The following is an 8,935-nucleotide window of genomic DNA, read 5'->3' on the forward strand; positions in this document are numbered from 1 at the left end:
ATTCCATCAAACAATCCCTCCATGTTGTGCTGCCTTACCAGAGGTCTAAAGCAACAGAGACAGCTGACCCTGAACTGAAATCTCTTAAACTATGAGCAAAAATAAACCTTTTCTCTTAATAAGTTGCTATCTCAGTTTCTTCCTATCGTAACAAATTGTCACCACAGGTGGGTTTGATGAAATGATTCAAAAACATTTTTAAGAACCTATCAAGGACCTAATCATTTTCTTTTTCTTGTATGTCTATTCTGAAAGTGTTGCCATGCTAACTAATAGTAGTAAGATGGCTATTAAATCAACAAGCTTAGTGTAATTATTCAAGGCAGAAAGGAATACAATTAACAAATCAATCAAATATTTATTCCATAACTATTTCTTTGTTTAGGAAGTTTTTCCTCCCAGAAACTCCAAAGAGAGAGAGAAAACTTCTTTTTGTTTCATTAGGTGAAAGCAGGAAAGTCTGTTAATAAGTGTTTTGGAAGTACCATTTGACCCAGCAATCCCTCTCCTCGGGCTATACCCAAAGGACTTAAAAACAGCATACTACAGGGACACAGCCACATCAATGTTTATAGCAGCACAATTCTCAATAGCTAAACTGTGGAGCCAATGTAGATACTTCAGTGGATGAATGGATAAAAAAATGTGGCATATATACACAATGGAATTTTACTCAGCAACAAAAGAGAATAAAATCATGGCATTTGCAGATAAATGGATTGCATTAGGAGATAATGCTAAGTGAAGTTAGCCATTCCCCAAAAAACAAATGCCAAATGTTTTCTTTGATATAAGGAGGCTGACTCATAGTAGGGTAGGTAGGAGGAGCATGGGAGGAATAGATGAATTCTAGATAGGGAAAAAGGGTGGGAGGGAAAGGGAGGAGGAAGGGAATTAGCAAGGATGGTGGAATGTGATGGACATCATTATCCAAAGTACATGTATGAAGACACAAATTGGGTGTCAACCTACTTTATATACAAACAGAGATATGAAAAATTGTGCTCTATATGTGTAATAAGAATTGTAATGCAAAAAAGTACATGTATAAAGACACGAATTGGCATAACACACTTTATATACAAAGATATGAAAAATTGTGCTCTGTATGTGTAATAAGAATTGTAATGCATTCCACTGTCATGTTTTTAAAAAGTAAAATCAATTAAATTTTAAAAAAGTGTTCATGAGAATGCAATGAGCATATTTGGTATAAATCTGTCATAATTTGCATTCTGTGTCAAAAATATTTTTTCCTACAAAAAAATGGGAATTTTATTAACCTCAAACAGGGTACAGTGAGTTTTGGGTAATCCATTAATAGATCTGACACAATGAACATTTCTCCAAAAGGTATGTGTATTTGTGAGAAAAGAAACTGTGTTTCCCTTGCACTATGTGCAGACTCCAGTTTGCTTTTAAAACTATAATCCCTTCTATCAGAAAAACAATCTCTACATAATGGAGACTTCTTTTAGGCCTTATATATTACCCATGATCTCTACCATCATTCTGAGAGAAAGACTTTGTATATGTACCTTCAGAGTAGTTTGTATTTTCCTGTCATAAGACTTCTAATTGATTTTTCTGTTTACCTTTTTATGTTATACCAAGTTAAATGGGACAATCACTATTAAATAGGCATTTTTATGTTAAAATTTGAACATTGAAAAATGTCCTATCTTCTAAGAAGAAGGTGCTAACAATTTTATTGTTTTCACCTTGAGAAAAGCTGAGAGTGAGAGGATTTCATCACCTGCAAAAGGTAGAATAAGATAAGATTGAAGGCTTATAGAAAACATGGGAATTCAAGACAGCAGTTCCATTAAAATACTTATTACATGGAGCATGGCAGAAATGATTAATAAATGGGGAGAGACAAGTAAGAGATGTGCCTGAATAGAACTAAGTGGAAGCTCAAGAGGCATCAAACAATTAAATACACAGCTTCAGTCTGTGTATTTGGAACCATGAATTCTAGCCTTAGGTCTAATAAATATGGATCCTAGAACATGAGTTTTCAAAGTGTGGTCCACAGAGACCTGAGATTTTTGTCAGGTGTTTTCAAGGCTTATTGTAAGAAATAAAGAAGTTATTTACTTTGTATCATTATATTGACATTTTCACTCAAAGTGCAAAAGTATTAGGTAAACATTGTCTGGACAATAATCAAAATGTGGTGTCACATACTCATAATGGATTCGTCACAATACATTTGAGGTAAAACACACACACACACAAACAAGTGAACAAACAAACTTATGTAAGAGTTTCCTAAACTCTGTTAAACTGGGAATACTATGAGCTATCATTTTAATAATCTTTATGACCTAATTACATATATATATAGGCGTATGCAAATATGCATAATGCCCCATATTTTCTAGTACCAGGACTTTCTTAAGAAAACACATATTTAAAGTTGTTTAAGTTGCAACCTGATCCATTTTTGTTTTTCGATAAAATATCATGTTTACTTGAAAAATGTATTGACAGACAAGCTACTTTTTTTTTTTTTTTTTGATGTGGGAATTGGCTGAATGAAGTTAACCCATCAGTTCAAAGGGAAAAAAGGAGAAACTGAAGCATTTGTTGTCAATGATGAGTGATTTTCTCTCAAAATCTTTCTAATTAAATTGTCCATTCAGAAACTCTGACTTCCCTGTCTCTTCCTAACAGAACTTTGCCATTGCCATTTCCTAATACTTAAAGGTTTTCTGATGAGATTAATGGTATTAAAAATTGTGATCTTATCTATATTGTAATAAAATGTGTTAATATTTATAAGATTTCTGCACAATTCAGGGGATATATTTTCAGTACTTCCTAAATGACCAATGCATGATGTTACAAAACTATGTGTAAGTGAGCATTCCACTCAAAGTATAAGATAGATCAAAAGATTTTAACTCAGCAGAGTAAAAAACATTTTTAGTAAGGATCCAGATACCACATAACAACTAAGTTCTTAAAAATTAACTTGTTGACTTTTGGCATAGTATCAAAAACTTATTCACACTCATCCAAAAAGGCTAGTGAGATAGTCACAGTGATTCATCAGAGCTTTCCCACCACAACCCATTTCAGCTGTGAGGCTTAGGCCAACACTCAGCCAGTTGTGCCCAGGTGATGACTGAGAAGTATGGGTATTGAAAGTGAGCTCCCTCTGTCTGAGATGAGACTCCTCAAATAACTAATCTTTTCTCTATTTTTCCTCAATGGTTTCGACAAGATTTTTCAAAAGTTTTCTTTTGTGAATATAGGAAACAAAACACAATAGATGCATATTTATTTATAAAAATGTAAACATAAGTATATTTAAATGCATATAAAATATATTTTATCAGACATTTATCAGACATTTAAGTCTATGCTATATACATGATGACAATCCCTTCCCTCTGTCTTTTCGAGAGTGTTTGAATAATGGCATCATGTCTGTGAAAATGGGTTTTGGTACATTTTTACCGGTAAGGATACTGCAATTAGTTAGCAATCTGGCTGTAATAATTTCTTATACCCTTTCTATGAATATTATTGCATTAGTATCTCAAATTCTAATGGTTATTTGTTACCAAAATGATGGCTGATCTGAGTTCACTAGAGACTGAGTTAGAACTGTAAGTAAATAATTTTTACAAGTCAGATTTCAGTGTTGTTCCAGAGATTCTTTTATTTTAAAGAAAAAAAAATAACTTTTAAAAGGTCTTCTTACATGATTATTTTCAGGGATTTGTCCAAAAAGACTAAAAAGTTTTTCAACCAGTTTTCAACCAGTTCCATCTCCCACAGTAAACTGTGTAGAGAAGGTGTTATAAGATTACGTCTTATAGCACATGTTCTAATATATTCAATTTATCTACAACTCATATTGAGGTTTTCATTAAATGATTTGTGAAAATAAGTTCCATTCACAGGTACAGAATTATAAATATTCAGGTTATAGAAATATAAATTCTTTTCTAATAATAATAACCTAACTTTATATAGTTTTTTAAAAAATTTTATTAAATATGCATCATATGGTTTGGATATGAAGTGTTTCCCAAAGACTCCTGTGGGAGTCTTTAAAGTCTTGACCTCATGAAGTTATGTTCTAATATGGGCCTTTTGGAAAATGATAAGATCCTGTGGGCTCTGACCTCATGAATTGATTAATCCATGGATAGCTGGCTGAGGGTCTCCTGGGAGGTGGTAGAGGCTGTGGGAGATGGAACTGGTTGAAAATCCTTGGGGGTGTGCCCTTAGGAACTATATCTTGTCTCCAGTCCCTTCCCTCTTGTCTGTCTTCTGCCTGCCATGAGCTCAGCTACTTTCCTCACCTTGTGATATTCTGCCTCACCTTATGCCCAAAGCAATGGAGTCATGCACTGAATGAAACATTTGGAACTGTAAGCCAAAATAAATCTTTCCACTTTTAAGTTGTTTTTCTTAAGTATTTGTTCCAGGGACAAAAAGCTGACTAACACAATGAATCACTTCCAAAAAAGACTATATTATGGACACAGTCTTAAATGAAATTGAAGTTATGCTTAAAGCTTAATGTTTCATGAGAATATATGAGGCTTTCTCTCTTATGCAGTATCTCACTAGACAAAACCACTTATTAGACTCCTGGTATACCAGGTATGACAAGTGCTATGTACTTTCTTCAAATGTGAAGAAAGAAAGAAAAATCCCATACTTTATTTTATGGTAATTACCTGCCCTGATACATATTTTTAAAACAAAACTCATGATTTGCTTGATTATTTGTACAGTATTATAAAAAAACATTTTCTCTAAATATTTTCTTATTAATAGTATTGCAGGCCTGTGAATTTTTATCTGTATTTTGAGGATCACAATAAAAGTAGTTAACTTTCAATTGCTAACATATACTCATAAAAGTATATTTTATGGTTTAGTTTTGAAATCCCTCTCCAAAATCTCGTGTTTTGAAAGCATGATTCCAAATGCAGCAAGATTTGAGGTGGAACTTTCAAGAAATGATTAGGGATCTAAACTTATCAGTGGATTAATCCATTGATTGAATTTATTGGTATCTAAATGAACTACAGGTTGGTAACAGCAGGCAGGTGGGGCATGGCTAGAGGAAGTAGATCTCTAGGAATTGGAAGTAGGTCACTAGGAATATGCCCTTGAGGAACACATCTTGCCTCTGGATCTTTGCTCTTCTCTCTTCCCCTCCCTCTCTCTGTTTCCCAGCTGACATGAGCTGACAGTTTTCCTCCACCAAACCCTTCTGCCATGCTGTTCTGTCTCATCCCAGGCCCAGAACAATGGAGTCTACCAACCAGAGACTGAGACCTCTGAAAATGTAAACAGAAATCAATCTTTCCTCCTTTAAGTCATTTGTGTCAGGTATTTTTTTCATAGTGATGAAAAGATGACTAGCAAAGCATACTTTATTTACTCCAAAAATTTAAATTTCAAATATAGTAAAATTTATTATTTCAAATATAGTAATTGAAATTTCTGTGCTCAATCAAGGGATTTTAACATATATTACCCCATATAATCTACGATCTCTTCCATACTATTCAGTACCTTTGGAGTCACCAAGAGGAGATAATCTCTCTGTAGGGTTGGTTGATAAACCCAGACTAATTCCCTCTTTAGATCAGGAGTCATCTTTTCAAAAGTTATAAAAGGTTCATTTCTGTTTTCTGTAAAATATTAGGATTTCTATTTGGCCTGGCCATAATTTGATGTTTTAAACTTGCTTGGAATGCCTGCCTGTGCGCCTTGAACTCACCCATGCCTGGCTTTCCCTGACCAGATAACAACCCTCTCTGAAAACTTAGTGGCTTCTCATAAATTTTGGTTTTCCTTGACCAGATAACAACCCTCTCTGAAACCTCAGTGGTATCTCATAAATTCCGGTGTTGGGATCTGAATTTACTCCCTAACTTGAAATATTGAGCCATTTAGATCATTAACCTCCTATCTGCTTTTGTATTATGCTTGTCAGAGTTCTAAAGACTTCCCACACCCGTTTTGCAACTTTTTGAGCTATAAAGTCTCTTCCTTGGGGAGCTAGGACTGCTGGTCTCTAGCCCGCATTAGGGGAGTCAGCTGCTGATCAGCTTCCTTTGTGTACACAAAATATAAACTTGCTTTAACTTGTTTAAAATTGTAGTTGGTGATCTTTTCTTTGCATCGGGGTTTAACATTGGTCACATGTATTAATCAAACTACCTTATGGAAATTATGCATACTCTATGGTAAGAGAACAGAAGATGAAACAGAATTCTATAGGAGTTGATTGTTTTGTACTTTAGTAAAACATACATTACATAAAATTTACCATTTCAACCATGTTTATTTGTGAAATTGAGAGACATTAAATATATACACATTTTTGTGTCACCATCTCTACTATCCATGTCCAGAACATTAATTCAGAAACTCTGTACCTACTAAGCAATAACTCCCTATTCTCCCACCTCCCTCCGCCTATAGCAACCTCTATTCTTCTTTCTCTCATTATGATTGAGTTGATTCTCAAAATGTTCATTTCCCACATTCAAATAGACCAGATGCCTGATGATAGTAGAAAGCATGGAGGATCCATGGAATTCTTTGATTAACAGCTTAAAGCTTTTTAACATTTTCAACAAATTAAGCTGTTGTCAGACTGTATATGTTCTGGAAAAATGGGTACACAACTTAGTTTCAGGAACCATAATGATGTAGCAAGAGTAGATTGATTTTACTTGACTAGCCTTAGCTATAATAGGAAGTATAACACTCAAGATTTTCTATGCTCTCCCCCTTATGCATAATTCCTCCCATGCTTATATTATCTGGCACAAATGAACTTAAAAATACAGGTGGGCCTGAGAATAATTTTCTCAGGATTGTGGAAGAAGAGAAAGTCAGAGATTCAAAGCAGAAAAGACAGATTCTACATGCTATTGCTGACTTGAAGATGGAGGTGTCCATGAGTCAAAGAATGCAGATGGCCTCTAGTTGTTGAGAGTGGCTTCAATATGAGAGAAAATAAAGAAATAGGAACTTCAGTTCTAAAACCACAGGGAAGTTTATGTAGAAGAATATGATCAGAAACACACTTTCTCCTAGAGTGTCTAAACAAAAAATTGGCCTGTCCAAAGCCTTTACCTTGACCTTAGAATACCTCAAGAGAGAACAACAGTTGTGCAAACCCAGACTTATAGAACTACAAGCTAGTCAATGAGTATTAGGTAGTATTTTTATTTGTAGTGATGTGTTGACAGAAATAGAAAAAGCATACAAGAGCATAGACAGAAAAAAATCCAAAAACAATTGTGGCTGGAGGTGTCAAGGGTCATGATCTGGGCAGTACAGATTGAAGCAACTTGGTTCCAATTAGTGCCATCATAGAATTGGCCTTTACTCACCTACATGAGTGATCTGGACTGTCCATCCAACAACCTCATTTTTTCTTAAATATTTGTGGTTCCAAACATTATTTCTTTAATCTGCCAGTCTATAGTCTTTCAATTGTCAGACCAGTCAGCTAGGTCACTGGCAAAAGTTTAAAAATCAATAAAGAATATATCAGTTTGGCAATGGTAGTATTAGAGACATAAAATAATCTTTAGTTCTGACTAGTGACCAGAAAAACATGATTAGTTTTCCAAAGCTGCCAGTGAGGTTGAACCACAGCTGAATCATAATAACTGACATCAGGTCTTTAACTTAGTCAAACTAGGAGTGAAGCATGCCAGAAATTTAGTGAAGCCTCTATAGATCAAGGTTCCATAGAGCCAGTGACTTGACTTCTGGTAGTAGAATGGGACCTAGGCTTTGTTTTAGTCAACTTGTTTCTTGCTGCTGTGACCAATAAAACAATTTTAGAGGACGAAAAGTTTATTTGGTGCTCATGGTTTCAAAGGTCTCCTTCCTAAACCATAGCAAGGTTTCTTCCAAAGGGATAGTTGCTGCCCTATCAAGAAAATTGGGGTGTAGCTATCAAGAAAATTGGCGTGCAGCTAGGGGTGCTTAGAGGTAGGGCACTTGCCTGGCATGAGCAAGACCAGGCCTCACATACTCCATCAATTTCCATTTGGCAAGTGAAGTTTTCTGAACTTTTCCCAACTTTTTATTTCTTTGGTCAGAGTTGACTGATCTCAAAATAGTAATTTCAAGGCTAGAGAGTCAAAAGCTCTTCATGGGTCATATATTTAGTTTCAATGAAATATCAGTTGTAGCCAATAACTACTTTAACCTGGTAGCTGTATCTGGGAAGCTAAATGTATGAAATTCTAAGGGGAGCTTATGGGAACAGGTTTCCTACTTTTGCTAGAGGACGTAATCAGTAGCATAGATCAAAATTGATCAGTTTGTGGGGCACCAGATTTAAAGAGCAAGTTACAACTGGCTGGTCAGCTTTTAACACAACCCATTGAGTTGGGCACCAAAGGAATAAGACTAAATTCTAGACAGTCAATAAAGGATAAACTTAAATGCCCTATTGAGGCACATACAATCTTCAATATTCAAATAATTCTTTATTATGTTAAACTTTCTTTTTTAGTAGTGGATGGTCAGTAATTGCAATAGGAGAATTGTAACCTATTTCCTAAAACACTGTACTTAATTAGCAGGGCCATGCATTTTGTTAGAGCTTATCAGCCTCTCCTGTTGGTGGAGATATGATTATATTAGAGTTAGAGCTAAGACTGAGGCTTCTGACATTACTAACTAGACCTCATGTGTTTGTTTTTTGCACCTTATGTTAAACCTCTCATAGCTGCACAATTTATTCCTGGGGTGCATTATAGATATGCAGTGGAGGAATTGCCAAGTAAACGTAGTTGATCTTGGTCTTCAAATGCTAGTGGACTACCAAAAAGGCTTTGGAAATATACTGCACAGAACATATTTGTAATGAATTTCTATGATGCACCTAGATGTAGTATACTATCTGGAACATCTGGAGTCTACC

This window comes from Callospermophilus lateralis, chromosome 12 (assembly GCF_048772815.1).
Source record: "Callospermophilus lateralis isolate mCalLat2 chromosome 12, mCalLat2.hap1, whole genome shotgun sequence".
NCBI classification, from domain to species: domain Eukaryota; kingdom Metazoa; phylum Chordata; class Mammalia; order Rodentia; family Sciuridae; genus Callospermophilus; species Callospermophilus lateralis.